This window comes from Protopterus annectens, chromosome 8.part0 (assembly GCF_019279795.1).
Source record: "Protopterus annectens isolate FY-2018-M chromosome 8.part0, PAN1.0, whole genome shotgun sequence".
In the NCBI taxonomy this organism is placed as follows: Eukaryota; Metazoa; Chordata; order Ceratodontiformes; family Protopteridae; genus Protopterus; species Protopterus annectens.
The window spans coordinates 239,226,830-239,248,531 of record NC_056741.1 but is presented as its reverse complement, the minus strand read 5'-3'; positions in this window follow the sequence as shown (position 1 = coordinate 239,248,531).

Below are 21,702 nucleotides of genomic sequence, written 5' to 3'. Positions count from 1 at the left end.
GAATTTCAGATGCATTGTGTTGGGCAAGTAGCCTGGAGGTGTGAATATCCTTGGTGAATATGGACACTCCTCCACCTTTAGTGTTTCGGTCTTGGTTTTGTGGCCAAAAAGTGTGGAAAGAATTGTAGCCCGGTATTGCAGGGGTGCTCTCTGGAGCCTTGACCCAGGTCTCAGTTACTGCACAGATATTGATGTTCTCCATTTTTAGGAGTGCCTCGAGAGAGTGCATTTTTGAGGTTTAGACTTCTAGCATTGAGTACCATTTCCTTCAGATTTTGCATGCTCATATCTGTTTTGGTAGTGGTTTTATCCTTTGAACCTTGCCTAAAAAAGGCACTATAGGGGTGGCAAGAGCTTTAGCCAGTAACCTGAATCCCAGGGGTGACAGTTGCAGACCATCTCTGGCAAAGCATCGTGGTTTGTTGATCATGACTTCCCAGGCAGCCAAATAGTGGATCCCCTTTGAATGACACCAGAAGCTTAGCAAATGTTTGAAGTCAATCATTTTGTCCTTATACTGTGGTATCATTCTGGGCGAAGGCAGAATGCAACTCAGGGCTAGGGTTATACCTGCCTGGGCCACATGATCCGAGAGGTCTTCCATGTCTCTTTTCATGTAGTCTAGGGAGGTATGTCTCAAGTCATTCCCTCCAACATGGACAATGACTGAGTCGTATTTGTACTTGTTGTGGAGTGACTTGAGTGCATGCGTTATGTGGCGGATCCTGGCACCCGACAGGCAGCTGACTGTAATTTTCTCCTTGTTCAGCCTGGTGAGTAGGACATCAGTGTGCCTGACTATAGAGTTACCTATGACTAAAGTGTTGGGTACATTGTCTTGCCTTAGGGGCTGTTGCTGGGTGGCACACTGGTGTTGTGAGCTATGTGTCACTTTGGTTGTGACTGGTGTTTGTTTGCGTTTCAGCTTCGGAGGTCCTTGTTGCTTGGGCAGGTTAATGTTAAGGGCCTCCGCATATGTGGGTTTACTGTTGCTATGTTTGGGTGTTGATGGTGTGGGTTTTGAAGGGTTATGAGTTGCTTGAGGTGTAGTGCAGGTGTTAACCTTCTCTTCTTGACTGTCTAGCACAATCTTGGCTGGAGAGAGCTTTGCTTCCAGTTTGGGTATGTAAGTGCATCTCTCACAGGTTGTAGTTGTTGGGTGGTAGGAAAAGAGGATTATCTGTGTGCATGAGGCAGTTTGGCAAATTTAGCTTTTTTATTTGCTATGAGGGCTCATAGCATGCAAGAGGTTCATCGTTGAGATTTTGTAGAAATGTTGATAATAGGTAAAGTGGTCACTCTGTTTTCGAATTACTGGGGAAGTTCCTCTTGCAATGTTTTTAAGAGGGAGTATTTTTACAGACAGTACAGATTAAAGCTTATTTATATGAAAGTATTTTCTAGTGTTCATAGTGGGCTAGGGTTTATTGATTTAATGGGGGGTCCTGGCTATGCTGGTTGAACTTGAACTTATTTATGGAAAATAGAGAATCTAGGAAAACAGTGCATTTCAATCAGTTTGTCAATGATAGGCATGGAATAGCTGTCAAACTTTGAAATGCTGTTCACTTTTCTAAAGTTATTAGAGAATCTGATGTATCAAGCAGGTTTATGAGCAAGCACTGCTGGGCTTCTCCTTTCACTGTGCAGCTACAATTACCTCTAATTTGAGCATATTTTGAACTTCTTGTTTCACTAACTATATTTGACTGAGGTACTAAGGTTGCAGACTAACCTTCAATCTGGACATTGTCTATTTGTTATGCTCTGTCAATTTAATTCTTCCAGGAATTTCTGAAAGTACTCCTTTATTTCTTAAGAAAATGTCCTTATTCCTGCTTGTATACTTTTGACTTTAATTCCCCGAGACGCATGTCGGGTAGAATTTCAGAGTGCACATTTACAGCAGAGATTTCTACTTTCCATGGCTTTAGGACATTAACATGGTAGATTTGCTCTACCTTTCTCTTTCTTTGTTATCTACCTTTGTAGTTCTCTGCATTTAGCCTTTTAGTCATGTCAAAGCGTCCTTGCCACTTAGTAGGAAATTTAATTCTCAATGGAGGCTATAAGTACTATTACCTACTCCTCTGAGTTCCATTGTCATTATAGACACATTGTATCTTTTCTGCTCTTTGTGCTCATTCACTATGGGCATGCATAATCTTCTGTCACGTTCTTAAATTGTATCTTTTAATCCTCTCCAGTCTCTTAAGAAATTATCAAGCAGACTTCAGGGTAAACCCAGTTGAAACTTGTAGTTCCTCTCTTATCACAAATAGCAGGTAGGTTAACAATTGATCACAGTTCTTAACACCTGCATAAGTTACTTTTCTTAACATGGATTTCAAAGGTCTATTAAGCCTTTCTACTAAACAAACAGCCTGCAGATGGTACAATGCCATTTTTAACTTTATAATCTTAAAGCACTGACCTGAATGGTGTAACACCCTTTAAATAAAAGGTTTACCTTGTACAGTAAGTATCTCTGTATAGATATCCACTCTAGATAATAACACAAGTTCTCTGACAATGGCCTTAACTTTAGCTTTGCATAATGGTAGTTTCTACTTTGTTTCCCAGGGAAGTTTTGCAGCATATCTCCTGTACTGCCATCATGTACTGATACCCATTGTTAGATAATACTAGTGCCCCACAATTACTGTGGCAATGCAGTTAAATGACACTTATATACTACGTATTAGAATCAATGGACTCTTAAATCAAGGAGGGGTGCAGTTTTCTGATATTCTGGACAAGAAGCACAGATATTGCATATGTCTTTCATTATAACTGGTCAACAGAATCTAGATAACACTCTTGTCTATTTTTGTCCATCTCCAGGTGATCTCCTAACTTATGGCTATGGGCTAAATTCATGGGCCCCTTTCAGAACATCGACTTTTCAGAAAGTTGAACTTCATATGGTTGAGACTATATGACTGACATTCTGAAATGTCAAAACTTTTGTATGGAGACAGAGGTACAGTGGGAAACAAGGAATTTACCCTTTTCCCCACTGTAATGTGATCTTGGAGTTGATATATATAATATGCAGGGGTGACTTGCTCCCTTGCAAAAATGTCCACTTTTGTTGTTTTGCATTGGTCAACTTTTCGGAAGGTCGATCACAGGGTCTCAGCCATATGAAGTTCAACTTTCCAAAGAGCTGATCTTCTGACATAGATCCAAATTAATTACTAGTATCATTTCCATTTTTGGAACCCATGCTTGTGCATTCAGTATAGAACTTTCTCCTTATCCTTATTTAATATAAGAAATAATCTTTTAACTCAAAATATGAGTAAGAAGTGTTTGGAACATCCTGTTTATTACTTTCCCATACAACCTTAGTTGTCTTCTTTTTTGTTTTGTTTAACATATCTTCTTCCCGTTGTGTTTTAAAAAAAAGTTTTTGTGACTTATCTCTACATTTAATAATTCAAGGTTACTCCCTTCAACATCTTGTCTAGATGTTGAAGAAACTGCTTACTTGCCCAAGAATATCTGCCATGGAATCTTTTACTTTGTCTTCCAGGGTTGCATTCATAAAGTTAAATGCCCTAAATATTGACATGCAAAATCCAGGGTTCCATTCATAAATATAAATGCCCTAAATATTGACATGCAAAACACTGACCTGTAAAGGTTGAGGTGCAAATATGTCAAGCAGCAGTCTTAGCATTTGCCAGAGATTATGGTAGAGAGGGTACTGGAATTTTTTACCCTTTCCTCACTATGATGCAAACTTGGAGATAGTACATATAATTAGCAGGGGTGTGGAGGTGCTCAAGACATTTGCCCCTTCCCCCCACATACAACACTTTTTTTTACTGTTTTGAGGATTGGGCTTTATGGGTCCATGTTTTGCATGTCAGTATTTAAGGCATTCACCTTCATGAATACAACCTGTCTTCCACTACAAAGGGTATTTCTGAAGAAGAATCACACACTGCTTTAATTTCTCTGCTCTCTGTGCATGCCTGTTGAGAATTGACTTTTGTTTAGCTTTCTGTTCTAAAATCAAAACTCAAGTGTGTGTGGCTGTGCCACCCAAAAGAAACTAAAGACTACCACAAAGGCACACATAGTGTTTGGTGTTTGCAGGGAAAACAAACAGCATCACACAATCTGCTGAGAATTCAGAGTAATTTATTACTCAAGTAAAATGAAAACAGTAGGTCAAACACTTTCATCCGATACAATCAAAAGGACTTCATCAGAATCAAAATTTGAATCAAAATGGCTTCCTTAAATAGATGCTTATATCACATGACCATCCTAATACAAAGATTTACATGACCAAACAAGTAAAAAAAAAAAATTAAAGGGTCACCAGAAATAAACATACTTATGAACTAGGGGGAAAATTAAACCTAAGCATAACAGTTCAAATTGATGCATTAATGATTACACAGTTAAAAAATGCATTGTTTATATATATATATATATATATATATATATATATATATATATATATAAAATTAAACAACCTTGAAAGAAACTCTTTCTAGGAGTGAGTAAGATGGGAAGACTCTTTCTGCTGTAGGAATCTGGTTTTCTACCCCTCAGAGGACTTTTTTTATATAACCAGAGAGGTGGCAGGAAATTGTGGTTCAGAAAGTTGCAGTGTCAGGAAATTGTGGTTCAAAAAGTTGCAAGGTACTTCCCAAGACTCCTACTGAGAATGATCACCTCATGGCAGATGGGAGAACTCTAATGGGAGCCACTGCCCTCACAGCAGAGGTGGCCTGCAATGTCAGGGCTTTAGAGCTCTTTTCCTGAGGAAGCCCTTTCAGCACCCCTGAAGGGTTACCTGACTGCTGCACTCTGGAGGCAGTTGGAGAACACCTACCTCTGCACCCACAAGCCTGGATAGCCATGATCAAAGATTATTAGGTGAAAAACATTAAATTCAGAATTTATTACGTACCATTTTTCTTTTTTCCCCCAAAATGCAACAAAAGAATTCATGTCAGAGGAAAACTGCAGCTACAGAAATACTGAAACTGCTAGACAAAAGAGTCATCCATCCAGTCCCACCAGAACAACAAGGATCCATATCTTATAAGTTTCTTTTAGTGCCAAAAAAATAAATAAAACTGGGGACCTAAGACCAATTTTGAATCTTAGCAATCTAAGCCAATTTGTGAAATACTCAAAGTTCCGGATGGTGAAGATTCACTCAATTCTACCTCTTATAAGGATAGATGGTTGGATGGATATGTTCTTCAGGATGCATACTATCACATCAAAATAAACAGGTGCTCCAAGAGATCTCTATGCTTCCAGCTGTATGCCAGTCACTAGCAGTTCAGAGCCTGCCCTTTGGTCTCACCACAACCCCAGGGTGTTCACCAAATGCATGGCAGTGGTTGCAGATCATCTAAGACTGTAGGAATTCCAGATGTTTGTGTATCTAGATGACTAGCTCTTATCTACTTCTACCAAGCCTCAACTAATTAAGCCAGGGATCACTTGCTCCATCTCTGTTTCCAGCTGGGTATGACTATAAACCTCTCCCAGTTTCAGCTTTACCCAACACAAACTCTGTAGTTCATTGGAGTCCCTCTAGATACTCGGACATTAGTGGCAAGCCTGCCACAAACAATATTGGAGACTTTAAGAAAACAGGCATTACACATCCTTACTCTTCATTCACCTCCAGCCAAGTTAATTCTACAACTACTGGGTTCTGTGGTTGCCTTCATAGTACTGGTTCCATTGGCATGCTTTCACATGAGAGTACTACTGTGGGCTGTAGAGGTAAAGTAGCCAATAAGACATTAACCATTGATGACTCCCATTTACATCACAAGTGTTTGCAAATGACACATAGCATAATGGATTCATGTAGTGCAAGTTTCCTATGGCTGTCCTTTCACTCTTCTTTCTCCCAGGGCTACAGTGGCTACAGATGCCTCCCAAATGAGATGGGGGCATTACGTGGGAAGGACAGTTCAAGGCATGCGGTCCCAGACAGAGGCTAATTTCTGCATCAGTGTCCTAGAAATGAGAGCAGTCCTATTGGTGCTGCAGGCATTTCAAGATGCTGTCCCTCTAGGAATGATTGCAATTCACGCAGACAATATTTCAGTGGTCTGGTAAATCAACAAACAAGGGAGAGCCAGATCTTACCCATCTTGCAAGGAGGCAATAAGATTTTGGCAATAGGCAATCTCTGCAACTTTATCTTGGCAGTGCATATTCCAGGGAAAACCAACATGCTAGCAGACAAACTGAGCAGGCCCATCTTACTTCCTCACAAGTGGTTTCTCAGTCAGTGGCAGAAATGATATTTCGCTGATGGGGTCAATCATGCTGCGGCCTCTTTGTATCTCCCTGTAGTGCCAAGCACAGCAGGTACTTTGCATGATCTTGCAGCGGGGGAGTCACTGAGAGACTCACTAGTTCAATATTGGCTCTCTGGTCTGTTATACACCTTCCCTCCCACTCATGTCATCCCAAAGTTTATTCAGAAAGCATTACAGCAGAAGAGCAAGGTTATCCTCATTGCCCCATTCTAGCCTCACCAAGCGTGATTTCCTCTTCCTATGGCCTCAACTAGTTCACCCTCCCTGGGTGCTGATCCTAATCAGGGCCTTCTGTCTCACCTGTATGGGTTGCCTCACCATAACATGCTATCAAATTGACTGCATGGTTTCACCACTTCCAGTGATGGCTTAAAGTTCCAGGCTTTCTTTTGCCATTCACCACATTCTAATATCATCCCAAAAAGCCTCTACAAGGAAAATTTATAAAAGTAAATGGAAAAGATTTTCTATTTGGGCCCATCAGAGACATTTAGATCCTTTTTCCACACTGATTCCAGCTATTATTGATTTCCTTTTTTTTTTCCAATAATCCGTCTTTTATTATTTTTCAATTACATACTACACACTACTATATATATACAATATGTACAAGATTGCTCCCAAAAGTTACACAAACATTGTATATTAACAAAAAAAATGTTAAGAAGGAAACATAACATAAAAGAGCCATCAATCTGTATTATTATTACAATCTATATCTAATCTAAGATTGAATCTGACTTATAAATATGTATCCTAAGTAACAGTGGATAAGAACCTCTAGGCCAGCACAATATTAAAACTTTGCTCCCATATTTTAACATTATGTATACTTTTCTTATGGTCATTAATTAACAATTTGTGCGCTAATATATGTCTTATTGCTAGTGATCTGAAATTTTCCCAAGATGTCTGGGTCGGGTTCAACCAGTTTGAAGCTATGTATAGTTTCATTAATAAACAAATATTCATGATTATGATCCTTTTTGATTTATCTAAATTATCCTTTGGGAATATGTAGGATCATAAATTCCCAAGAGAGTGTTGAATGTTGGTAGCCCATTTTCTGTAATTGAAATTTTAACGAATTCCAAAGTTTAAAAATGCATTTGCAACTCCAGAACATGTGAAACAGGTCAGCTATCTGGTCTATGCAGTATGGACAATTAGGAGAATGTTTTGAGTCAAATTTATGAAGAGTAAGACGGGTATAATAGGCATTGTTAAATATCATCAATTGTGTGAATAGTAATTTTTGGAGGGATACTGACTTTAATGTTAGCTTAAATGCATCCAAAATCTTGCTGTCCTCAACTAATATTAATTTTTCCCTCCAGTAATTCGATAAGAGAATATGTTTATTGTATTTCATCTCTTTTACCAGTTTATATGAGGTAGTTATATATTTTTTGTCTTGTAACAGAGCTTCCCACAGATTGCGACATATAGTTAATTCCTCTTCTTTAAATTCAAAGTTATTAAAATAGTTTATAGCTAGATCTTTTAATTGTCTCATGATAACTAGATATGAAATAGGAAGACTTTTCTCTCTTAAAATATCGTGAACTGATATCCCAAGCAAGGGGTAGAAATCCAATATGATTAAATCCTTTATTAGAGGGAATTTCTGTAAGTCTATCAATTTATTCCCTATAACAAAATTTGGGTTCTTATGGAGTGGTTGAAACACCATCATATACTTTAGTAGATTTAATGAAGTAAAACGATTTTGAATTGAAGTTACATAGGTTTTAATATGTTCCATTAAGTCATATTTATTGAGTGTTCCCCTATTTAAAAAGGGTAAAGCTTTACAGTTAATTCCCACTCCAGTTACATGTCTATACGTTAAGACCAGCCATTTGGGCACCCATTTCAGACTGCTTCTATCAAAGTGAATCACCCTTAAAATTCTGTTAGCATTAATTACCAAATAATAGGCTTCGAAATCCGGTAAGTCTAGACCTCCCCTATTCTTTGGAGCCATCAATTTCTCATATGTTATCCTTGTTTTCCTATTATTGATTTCCTAACCTCCATTTTTAGTGGTGGAGCTAGTAATTCAGCTGTCAAGGTACAATTAGCTGCCATTTCAGATTTTCACCTGGGTGTGGATCATTCATCTCTAGCTTCTTTAAAATTGTGTAAAGCTTTCCTTAAGGGTGTCTTACTGCTTCAGCTTTCAATTAAGGACACTGTCCCTCCATGGGTCCTTACTCTAATTCTTCAGGCCCATACTCAGTCTCCCTTTGAACCCTCAGCAAGAACAGAGTTGAAATTATTGTCATGGAAAAATATTTCTGGTTGCCATTACCTCAGCTAGATGGGTATTCGAACTCCAAGCACTTTTTTTCTTAGCCACCTTACCTGATTTTTCACAAGGACAAGATGTCACTTTGGACTAATTCGTCCTCTCTACCTAAAATGGTGTCAGAAACTAACCTCAATCAGTCAATTAACCAACCAGTCTTCTTTCTGAAATTTTCTAAAAGGGGAATACATATGAGAAATTGATGGCTCCTACAGTACTTATTACCTTGATACGGCACTCTTATAGATAGCACCCCAAAAAGGCAAAACCCCATTTCTCGGTCACCCACATCCCCCGGAATCTCTTTTAAAGTTTTTTTGTCTAGTCCTTCTAGCATGTCGAGGGATCAGTTGCTAGTGTCCTCTCCTGCTCAGCTGGTGAACCTGGGAATATTGAGGCAATGTTACAATTGCCTCATGTACACAGACAACCCTCTCCTCCTCCCACAAAACACAAATACATGCGAGAGATGCAACTATACGGCCAAACTGGAGGCTGAGCTCTCTCAACATAGGACTGGCAAGACCAGTCAGGAGGAGAAGGTTACCACACACACTATAGACCCAGTCTCACATAGTACCATCACAACCTCAAATCATACACATAAACACACAAAGACATACTCGGCTCTGATCAAAAATCTACCAAAACAGCAGAGGCCACCAAAGCAGACACCCAAACAACCACCACCTCAGAACACAACACCTGCAACACATAGACCTCACAGTCAGAGTGTCAAACAGTCACAGCCCTTAAGGCCAAACACAATGCCAGACACACTAGTCATTGGTGACTCCATAGTCAGACACACTGGCGTCCCGCTCACCAGACTGAGTAAGGAGAAGGTCACAGTAAGCTGCCTGTCGGGTGCTAGAATCCGCCACATAGCAAGCACTCAGGTCTCTCAACAGCAGGTACAAATCGACTCAGTCATTGTCCACGCTGGTGTAAGCGACCTGAGGCGTACCTCCTTGGACTACATGAAAAGAGACATTGAGGAGCTCTCTGATTATGTAGCCCAGGCAGGTATGACCCTGACCTTGAGCAGTATCCTACCTTCACCAAGAATGATGCCACAATACAGAGATAAGATGATCAGCTTTAACAATTGGCTTAAACTCTGGTGTCATTCAAAGGGGATCAATGTCTGTCTGCCTGGGATGACATGCTGGACAAGCCACGCTGCCGCAAGGGACGGTTTGCACCTGTCACCCCTGGGATTCGGATATTGGCAAAGGCTCTTGCCACCCCATAGTGCCTTTTTAGGCAAGGCTCAAATTCTAAACCTACCACCCTAGAACACAAAAAGGAAAAAACTAAGGGTAATGCTGCTCAATGCCAGAAGTCTAAATCTCAAAATGCACGCACTCGAGGCCCTTCTCAGTATGGAGAACATCGATGTCTGTGCAGTGACAGAAACCTGGTTCAAGGCTCCTGAGAGCACCCCAGCACTATCAGGTTTTACCTCTTATCATGCGTTCCGGCCCCAAAATCCGGACAATACCAAGAAAGGAGGGTATCCATATTCATCAAAGACACCCACACCTCAAGACTGGTGGCAACGCACGATGCATCGGAGACCATCCAGGTGCAATTAACCATAGGCAAGACTGCTCTGCAAATTGTAGCATGTTACAGGCCACCCTCACAAACTCAGGAACCTCACATGGCCTTCCTGAAAACACTAGAGGGATAAATGTATCACCAAACACCATCATACTAGGTGACTTCAATTACCCTAATATAGACTGGGAACACTACTCAAGCCCAAACACCCTAGCCCAAAAGTTCCTGGAATTCATAAACTCAAATGCCATGGAACAACTAGTCACCATCCCACAAGAGGAGAAAACATACTTGATCTCATCATCACGAACATGGGAGCACAATGTTCAACACCGAAGTATACCCCTCACTGGTGAGATCAGATCACAAACTAATCTCGCTGGAGGTCCTCATCCCACCCCACCTGAAATAAAAAGACCACAGTAAAGAACTTCTCAAAGCCGACTTCACACTTCTAAAGACTAGTGTGGTCTCCTTTAAGGCCCCGAGCAGTGGAAAACAGTACTCAAGCCGCTGAATCACTTACAAATGCCTTCTACCAGCACCTGCAGGACTGCATGGATAAGGCAATCCCAAGCAAAACAAAGACTCTTTGTACCAAAGGCAAGCGTCCAGTCTGGTGGACCCCAGCCATAAACAAACTCTACAACAAAAGGAGGAAGCTACTACAAGATAGAGCAAAATCCTTAAAAGGTAAGACACCCTTGATCACTATAAGTAAAAACTAAGAGCTCTCATAAAATCATCCAAAGCAAATTTTGAGAGAAAAATAGCTAAAGACTCAAAAGACAATCATAAGGCCTTCTTTAGCTATGTTAGAAACCTGGGAGGAACCTCCCAGTTATGCTCAGAACTAGTTCAAAATGATGTGAAGATTACTGATCCTACAGACATTGCCAACATACTGGCTGACAGGTTCAGTGCAAACTTCTCCCCTCCCCCAAAGGAGAGATATCTATACCAAGCGATTGCAGCCCCCCAACATCTCCAACGCCCAAGTGAGAACTGCTCTTTCCAAAGCAAAAAACACAGCATCCATGGCACCTGATGGTGTCCCCGGCTGTGTGCTCCACGAACTCAACGAGAATTAAACCCACAGCTAGGACAGCTGTTTAATCATAGTCTTACCTCTGGATACGTACCCAGGAGTGGCGCACTGCAACTGTGGTCCCACTTCACAAAGGCGGTGCCTCCACCGACCCTGGAAATTACCGGCCCATTAGCTTGACAAGCCTTATCTGCAAAGCCATGGAGAGGATCATAATGGACCTCATAAATAAAGACATAGGAATTTGCAGACTTTGGATCCATCCCAGTTTGGCTTTGTCAAAGGCAGATCATGCCTTCTAAACTTGGTTGACTTTTTGAAACAGTCACCAAAGCCATTGATGAGGAAAGGCAGTCCATACAGCCTACCTCGATCTGGCGAAGGCCTTGATACAATACCCCACTCGGGTATCATTGAAAAACTCATCAGCTTAAATGTTAACCCATACATCACAAGATGGGTTGCAAACTGGCTGAGTGACAGAACCCACAGGGTCAGAGTTGCTGGCGCCATGTCAGACTCAAAGCCTGTCACAAGTGGTGTACCACAGGGCTCAGTCCTGGGCCCACTCTTGTTTGGCATCTACTTTTCCGAAGTACAAGCAAACACAGGAGGGTTATGGCTGACAAAGTTTGCAGATGACTGCAAACTGGGCCATAGTAGAAAACACATCTGACACAGATATCCTTCAGAAGGGTCTCACAGAAACGGATAACTGGTGCCAGAGCCATGGCCTAAAATTAAATGCCAAAAAATGCATAGTCATACCCTTCGGGAAAAACAAGGTTACCCCTAGCTACCAAATAGGTGGCAATCCACTGAGCATAGAAGAAGTTATCAGGGACCTGGGGACCCAGGTTGATAGTAGTCTGTCATTCGACACCCATGTAGCTAAAGTAGTTAGGAAGACCTTCTACATTGCCCACCTTATCATGAAGGGATTCTCATCTAGATCAAGGGAGGTCATAGTCTCCTATACTCATCACTCATCAGACCAATGATTGAGTACAATGCCCCATTCGGAATGTATCTGACCCGACACTTGCAGCAGCTGGAGAGGCCACAAAAGTTCCTCACCAAAAGGATAAAGGGTCTCAAACATCTGTCCTATGCTGCCCGACTGAAAGAACTCCAGCTCTATTCAGTAAACACATGCTCAGAGGTGACCTTTGCCTAACATACAAGGCCATGTCAAACCCAGATTTGATGAATATGCTTCACCTCAAAAATCTAGATCCGTCAGAGCCACAAGGGCGGAGACTTAAACCTCGACACGGCTATTAATAGGACGCGCTGGAGGGATAGATTCATCACCCAAAGACTCCCTATGCTGTGGAATAAAATCCCGGTATATGTGAGGCAGAGCACCTCGCTGGCCTTGTTCAAGAGAAATCTTGACCAATGGATGGGAGATCGCAGATATACCCCAGGGATTACCTCAGTGTCACTGCTCAACAGAGGCACAGCAAAATAATGGGTATAGTTCCCCATACTAAAGGGGTGGCGTAAGCCACAAAACTATGGGCTAGGCTTGTAAATGCCCTCGGGCAGATAGCCTAGTATGAACCTATGAACCTATGAACCTATGTGTTGGATGTTAATAGACAGCTTAGATGTTACATTCACAAAACTGAATACCTAAGGAAATCAGAACAGCTGTTTGTATCCTTTTCTGAAACCAAATTAAGCACAGCAGTGACAAAATTGACTCTAGCTAGATGGTACACTGATTGCATTAACTTTATTTAAAAGACCAAAGGCCTGTCATTATCCAAACATCTTAAAGCACACACACCAGGTCTATGGCCACATCATCTGCTTTTTGGTCTAAAGCATGTGTAGATGATATCTGTACAGCTGCTCATACATTTATAGGTCATTACAAAACTGGTTACATTATCAAGAAATAGGACAGCTTTTGGCTCCATGGTACACTGGAATATCCTTAACTGAGGGCCATCTAAGTGTGCTGTAGCTGGGGACTCTGTTCCATCAGTTGAGGAATGGACAAAAAAGACATCAGCTATTACAGTTACTGTATGTACTCACTAGAACTCTGCATCTGTGTTGCCTGTTTTTGTCCCTCCTCAACTTCCCACCCACCATTTCCCCCTCCTTTTATATCTGGATCCTGGTTTGACCTGAGGGATAGCACTGATTCATTTCTGCTGTGTGGATCCAAAGTTCTCCTTCTTTGATTTGTTCCATTTCCCACTTTTCCACCTTCTGTGTTCTTTAACTCAAAGATCACTATTGGCTGATTTTTTTCCATTTTACATTGTGATTAACTAAATGGAAAACAAACTCAGTCTATGGTATCTCAGGAGTAGGTGGGGGATTATGGGTAAAGGGGGAGCTCAAGCTACAGAGACTAAAGTCTATCAAATGGCTGAGGACAGATATGAAGTTGGATCTGAGACCCATCAGTTGAAGAAAGACGAAAACAGACAACACAGATGAAGAGTTATGGTGAGTATATGACTATAATTTTGTTTTAACACACTGTTCTTATGAAATAGAAGGAAGGAACCCTAGCATGAGAGTGCTGTAGTTGATACTCATTTGGCAAATGTGATGGCAACCAGAAAAATAGTCTTCCATGAAAGAAACTTCATATCCATGGATGCTGCTAGTTTGAATGTTTTTTTGGGTAAAGACAAGTACGATGGTAACATTCCAGAGGGGAATTGGAGAACAAACTGGCGGTCTCAATAACAAGTTCCTTCTCAGAAAGTCTTTGAATATTTTGAGGGAAGCAATGAGAGCACTGTTCAACCCTCTGTGAAAGTTTGAGATGGCTGCTAATTGTGGTTGTAATTGAATTGGGAAATAACTTGGCCCAGCCCTGAAATGTTCTGAAAAAAATTCCAAATTCAACCCTGTGTGGAAGTTTGAGATGGCTGCTAATTGTAATTTAACTGTAATTGTAATTTAATTGGGAAATAACTTGACCCAGCCCTAAAATGTTCTGAAAAAAAATCCAAATTCAACCCTGTGTGGAAGTTTGAGATGGCTGCTAATTGTAATTTTACTGTAATTGTAATTTAACTGGGAAATAACTTGACCCAGCCCTAAAATGTTCTGAAAAAAAATTCCAAATTCAACCCTGTGTGGAAGTTTGAGATGGCTGCTAATTGTAATTTAACTGTAATTGTAATTTAATTGGGAAATAACTTGACCCAGCCCAGAAATGTTCAGAAAAAAATTCCAATTTTTTGGAAGAGGCACTGAAAAGTGGTCTAGTCCATTGGATGATGTCTGGATGGAGAACTGCTTCCATTTGCTCTTGTAAGTCTTTTTTGTTGAGTTCCTTTGAAAGGAAGATATGATAGGAACTACCATAGAAGAAAGCCTGGCATCTCTGGCAATTGTTAGAACTAGAGAAATTTTGAGGTTAGCTTTAGGGTCTTAAGGTCTGGTAGTGGTAGCCTGGAGGAGTGTGTGAGGAGATCTGGGAATGGATCCAGAACCTATGGTGGATGAACTAGGTGAGGCCAAAGAAAGGGGAACCATATCTACCAAGGCCAGAAGGGGGCAATGAGGATTACTTTGGCCTTGCACTTCATTGCTTTCTAAATGCACTTGGTGATGAGGAATAGTTGGAAAAGTGTAAAGATGACCTGTGGGCCAAGGATGGACTAGAGCATCTCTTGGTGACTGTCACTGTGGAGGGATGATGGCAAAGTAACTTTTGCATTTGTTGTTTAGGTATGAAGCAAAAAGTTTGCAGCAAGGTTGGGCCCAGCAACTGAAAATCTCATTTGCCACTGTTTTGTTGACAGACCACTCATGAGGCAGTAGTGTAGTTCTACTCAGTTTATTTGCAAGGATGTTATACATCCCAAGTATGTGTGTAGCTACTAGAAAGCAGTCCAAAGGCATTGCCACTGCCAGATTCTTATGGCTTCTCAGCAGAGAGGTTGCAATCTGGTTCCAGGTTCCACATTATGTGTTGATGCACCAAACCACTGGCATATTGGTTGAGTTTATAGCAATCACATCCTTGGGTAGATGGTCCTGTAGTGCCTGCAACATAAGGAGGGCGGCTATTAACCCCAAGATGTTGATGTAAAGATTGGCCTCTATCATAGACCATGTCCCTTGGGCTGTTCTCCCTCTGAAATGCCCCCCCCCCACTGAAGAAGGGCAGCATCCATGGTTATTGTGGCTCTGAGTATTGGAGGATGGAAGAGCCTGTCCAGAGTTACTGAATTGGACAAAATGCACAATAAAATGTGATTCATGCAGACATGTATGATTCATTCTCTGCAGTGAAGGGGGGGTTAAGTTTTTGAGACCACTGAACTGCCATCAGACCCAAGAGGCATAATACCAATCAAGCCTGTGCTCTGGGGTGCTTTATCACCTAGAGAACCATGGATCTGACTGATTTGACTAGTGGTGAAGGAAGTTTTGCTGTCTGATGTACGGTGTCTAAGTGACAAGCTATGAACTCTATGGACTGAGTAGAAATTAGCTTGCTTTTGTTAGTGTTTATAGAAATATCCAGATGTGTTGTCAGTTAAAACAGGAATGACTGACGAGTTAGATGTAGATCCCTGGAGATAGCATTTAGAAGCCAATTGTCCAGATTTTGGAATACTTGCATCCCTTGTAGCTTGAGATAGGCTGTGATGGCAGCCATTATCTTGGTTAATGCCCAGGGGGCTGTGGTTAGATGAAATGGCAGTGCTCTGAATTGATAGTGGTTTGCTCCTAACCAGAAATGGAGGACTCTCCTGGACTGCAGCTGGATTTTGATAAGATTGTAGGTGTCCTGGAGAGCTATAGAGCACATCCAATCATCCTTCTTCAGTAGAGGTAGAATGGACTGAACAATGACCATCTAGAATTTTGCCTGTTTTACAAAGTGATTCAGATTGCTGAGATATAAAATTAGCTCCTCTGTTTTCTTTGGAACTAAAAAAAAAAAAAGAAAAAAAAAACTTGAATAGACTCTGGATCCTAGTTGGTCTTTGGTGACCAGTTGGATGACTCTTTTATCCAGCAGCTTTGAAATTTCTATTGTTGTGGATTCCAACTTATTGTGTAGAGTATTGGTAATCATTTGTTTCATTTTTGGCATTTCCAAAAAGGGTATTATATAACCTCTGTTAATGATTCTTAGCACCCAAAAATCAAAAGTTATATTTTTCCACAATAAAGGGTGTAAGGGGAAGTGTCACCAACTGTCTCCAGAGTTCAGCAGTTGGGCAAGTGTTCAGGGACTCTGATTAGGTTTCTCTCTGAATGGTCCACAGAAACTAAGCCCACCTCTGCCTCATGGGCTATGTCCCATGGAATTGCCTCTGTCTCTGTTTCTGGAAGGCCTATCCCCAGAAGTGTCCTGATGAAAACTTTGAGATTTCTTGATCCACATTTTTCCCTACTGCAAAAGAATCACTGAGGAGTTGAAAAATGGATTCCAATGGCAGAAAAGGTCTTACTGTCCTGTTCACTCCTGGAAAGTGTATTTTTGACCTTTGGTCCAGAAAGAGTGGAGCCATCATAGGAAGTATTTATTAAGGATTTTTTAAAGCTTCCCAAAAAGATGCAGAGCCACATCCAGACATGACGTCGCAGAGTAATACCTGTACTGGCTGCCTGGGCTTCCCCATCTGCTACATTTAAACAGAAGTCTCATGGCAAAATTTGGTGATGACTATAGGGTAGACAACTGAGAATTCACAGTTTTTTGGATATCTAAAGGGTAGTAGAGTGACCAGATCTAGAGGATGAGGCTAGCAAAGCAGGCCTCAAAGGTAGGTTTTGTAGAACTGGAGAATGAAGCCTGTGGCTGATGGGTCCCCATGTAAAATAAGTCTTCTGTGATGGAGACTGGATCCTAGCAACAGTCGTATCCATCTTTCTTGAAACTCTAGGCACAAGACCCACAATAGCTGTGGGGTCACATTACCTTTTCTTTGATTTATCCTCGTGATCTTTGGGTCTCTTTTCTTTAGACTTTTCTTTTGCCTTATCTCTATCCTCCTCTCTCTCTCTCTCTCTCTCTCTCTCTCTCTCACTCTCTCACTCTCTCTCTCTCTCTTTTTCTTGCAATCCCATTCCTTATGTCTTTTCTTCTCGGAGGATGGGGAAGAGGTGGATAGCTTTGTGTCTGAAGACATTTTGAACCCTCCCTACAGGGGAAGAAGGCCTTTTAAAATTAATTTCTCGGTCCTTTCATGAAGGGATCTGGTTCTGAACACAGAATGAATAGAGCATGAATCCTGCAAGCGAGAAGGCCTCAAACAGTAGACACATAGTGCATGTGGGTCCTGAGGGGGTATTTTGTGCCTACTAGAGAAACACTTTTTAAAACCTGTTTACATCAGAATAACTATAAATATGTATATAAATGTTAACTTCCCTTATTTAAATAACTAGCTTACTAACTACCTTAATATATATATATATATATATATATATATATATATATATATATATATATATATACTAGAAAATCACACTGATCTACCTAAAACAACTACTAATAATCTAACACTACTCTGTGCTATCAAAATTCTGAAAATGGGCAGAAATGTTTTACTTATCATGAAAAATGATGGAGATCTTTGTCCACATGTCAGGTTTAGTCAGGCAGCAAATGAGATCCAAGGTAATTCAGGCAGGAGGAGGGAATTGTGGGTAGGGGACGAGTCAGAGCTCTTGGATCCGAAACTTTGGTATAAGTCACTGAGGTCGGATCCATCCAGATCCAACAGTCCTCATTTTGAATTAGATGAAAAAAGACAACATCGGATCATATTTTACACTGAAGCCTGTATTGCATGCTCTGGTGAAATGCCTGGCAATTTTCAGGTTAGAAATGAGAAAGCATTAAACTGCAGGAAAGTTTCAAGTTGTGTACTTTTAATTTACCTCTGGAAAGGTACATATTTTGAATGCTTTAGTTTGTTATTCTATCTGTTCAACATTTAAGCAATAAACTTCTACCACTTTCAAGACTTTGCCCATCTTAACTAACACCCCTGCATGGAGTCCTGCAGCTTTTAAAATGCTTCCTTTGATATATCTCTATACCAGTCACACTTCATACAGATTTATAGAATGTTTAACCATCAACATAATACACTCACACACACACACACACACACACACACACACACACACACACACACACACACGCACGCACGCACACACACACACACACACACACACACACACACACACACACACACACACACACACACACACACACACAAACACATACACACAAACACACATGTACTATAAATAAATAGTAATATAACCTTCTGTGAATAAATATAATCCAAAAGAATAATTAGCTTGCAGTCATGAACTATCACAGGGTGGCTGCGGTGGTGCAGCTGTTAGCGTTGCCACCTCACAGCAAGAGGCTCTTTGGTTCGATTCTCGGCTGGGGTGCCTTCTGTGTGGAGTCTGCATGGCCTCCCTGTGGTCGCATGGGTTTCCTCCGGGTGCTCTGGTTTCCTCCCAAAGACATGCTGTAGGTGGATTGGACACTCTAAATTAGCCCTAGGTGTGTGTGTGTGTGTGTGTGTGTGTGTCTGTGTGCCTTCTGTGGAAGGTTGGGCGCTAGGCTGGCAACTCAACACCGTAAAACTCCACTGCCAATAATGAGCAGACAGATGCTCCGCTGTGGTGACCACTTACCAGGAAAATCTGAAAGAAGAAGAAGTCATGAACTATCACACATTTTGTTTTGTAAATAGAATCATGCCAGCACAACTTATGAAACTTTTATATGTGATTCTTTACTCAAAGGGACACTTCACCCTACTTGCTAATCAGCATTCATAAAACACGTTTGACCCTATATTTACTAATCCAGTTCCCTTATTGTCAAATATATATATATATATATATATATATATATATATATATATATATATATATATATATATATATGAGTCGTATGTGGTAACATCTCCTTGGTGAATTCTTTTATCTTTAGAGACACCATAACCCTCTTTCAACCACACTAACCCTGATGGGTCACTAACACTAGGCAGGCATAAGTTATATGACAATCCCTAATGCTAAATTATTCTTGCATTATTCTTACTAAAATATTTCTTTACACTTAAAGTTAAATACTACTTTACAATGCCTTTGTCATGTATTATTCATTATGAAAAAAACATTGAGATGGTAGTATATATTTTAAAGTATCCAACACATCCCTGATGATAAACTATAACTCCAAAACCTTTGCCATGCTTGAATCAGTCTGAAAAACCTTACAGATGGTATTAATTCTAAATATTAAACCAGCTAACATTATGTAATGCCAAATTGTTTGTACATAACCCTTTACATAGCATTTCTTCATATTTATACTTGAGTGTTACATTAGTGCATCTTTGTCATACATTCATTTCTAAAGAATCATTTTGGATGGCACTAAGAACATTATAAATTATCACAATGAAGAATCATCTGTCAAACAACAAATTGTGGAAGACACCATCTTGTCTGTCCTAGTTATCAGCCCTTTATAGAGTTTATATCAATCTTTCCTGAAGAGCTCCATCATCATAAAAAACAAAATGTTCACAATTATCTGAAAGACTAATTTTTCAGAGTAGACGTTGTTGTTACTCCAGTTACCCTTTAAATACAATGAGTACATATTAGTCCTTGCTAGTAATAACCCTTTGAATTTATCACATGGCTCATGGTACATTACTGCATATATATGTATTACAGAACTCGTGACACTATTAGACACAAGCATTTTATTTGCATGACAGTAACATACATAATACATACTTGTATTCTGTAACAGTCTGATTTGAACTTATGTATGCTAATTTAAAAATTTTGTTAGACAATACTCATGCCTACAACTGGCTTTCAAGTAACATTGATTCAGTGGCATAACATTTTAACCATTTCACAGACCTGAACATGAATAGATATATTTTTTTTTATTTTGACTTGCAAACTAATTGTTCATAAACTTTGAAAAGCTTTGTTTCAGACAAATAAAATTTGTGCATTGTAAAAGTGAGTAACATCTCACGTAATTCGATAAAGTACATTTCCTACTTAAACTTAGATCCTGTACAATATGTGAACTCACAATTACAGTAATTGAGCTTGAGAAATGTCTCATTAAAGGCACATTTGAAATACCAAGCCCAGTTCATTGGCAGCTGGCCACTGTTGGCACAATTTGAAAAATATAGTCTTGTTCACATAACTGTAAAAATATATAGCCTAAGTATAGTCATTGGGTATCATGAAGTATAAGACTCCTTATCTCAGGAACTTTTAAAGGAATTAATAAGGAATTGCATGCCACATTACGGTGCCATTAAAAGAACCAGAAAACATATGGCACACTAACAATTTATCATGTAGCCCTTCCTTTGCTATGAAACAGGTGGTAACCTCAAAACAAAACACAGCCTAAATGCAGCTATTTAAGTATCACAATGTATAAGATTTGTTACTTACTGTTAGGGAGTTGCATCTCATATTATAATTTTAGTAAATAAAAAAATATCAAAAGGCACGTGAGACAATTATAATCTGCATTATAGCCCTCCCTTTGCTACATTTCAAAGCATTGCACTGCTGATGACCAAGTTAAACCAGTATTGCCCTTTAACTCCATGTACGGTCATATAGCCAAATGACATCTTCCTTCCCACTGGGTACTCCATGTAAGCATGTTGCAATTACTTCACCTTCCCTGGGGTGAAGCTCCTGCTCCTGTTCTTCCTTTAGCTTCACTCCCTTTCCAACACCTATTGATTTCTTACTTATATAATCCAATGATTTTGGCAACCTTTGTATCCTGTCCATTGCTGACTAAACCAAGATTCAGCAAAAAACAGCTCGAGAGTCAGACGGAAATGCTGCATATTTTATTGTAAAAGCTTCTGGTACCTGGGCTAGAAAGCCTAAAAGGAATAACTTTCTCATCAAGCTGCAGCTCTTTTAAACACCATGACTAAAGTGTCCACTTAAATCAATTATCCTATTAACATTCAATTGAATCCCACACACCCAAAATTCAAACATACTTTTACCAGCAACAAGAATGACAAAACAGCAAGAATATAACAGTTTTAGAATGACAATATTCTTAACATCCATTATTTTGACCTACAAAATACAAAATATTAAATATAAACATATTGAATGACTTAACATCATTTTTACATACCCAAACTGACATCCAAATTCATCCCCTGGGGATGCATGGTCCCTAGATTTACAATAAGGTTAGCTTCCAAACTTAATAATTTATGTGTAAATTCAACCCCATGACATCCTCACCAAAGGGCTTTGCCAATATACTAAAAAAGAAACTATCAATATTACCACCATGAGAAGAGCAAAAATGCTGGGCAACTGGACTATCTAATCTAGAATTGCTTATATCTCCCAAATGTTCCAAAATTCTTAGTTTTACTTTCCTTTTTGTCTGCCCAATATACCATTTA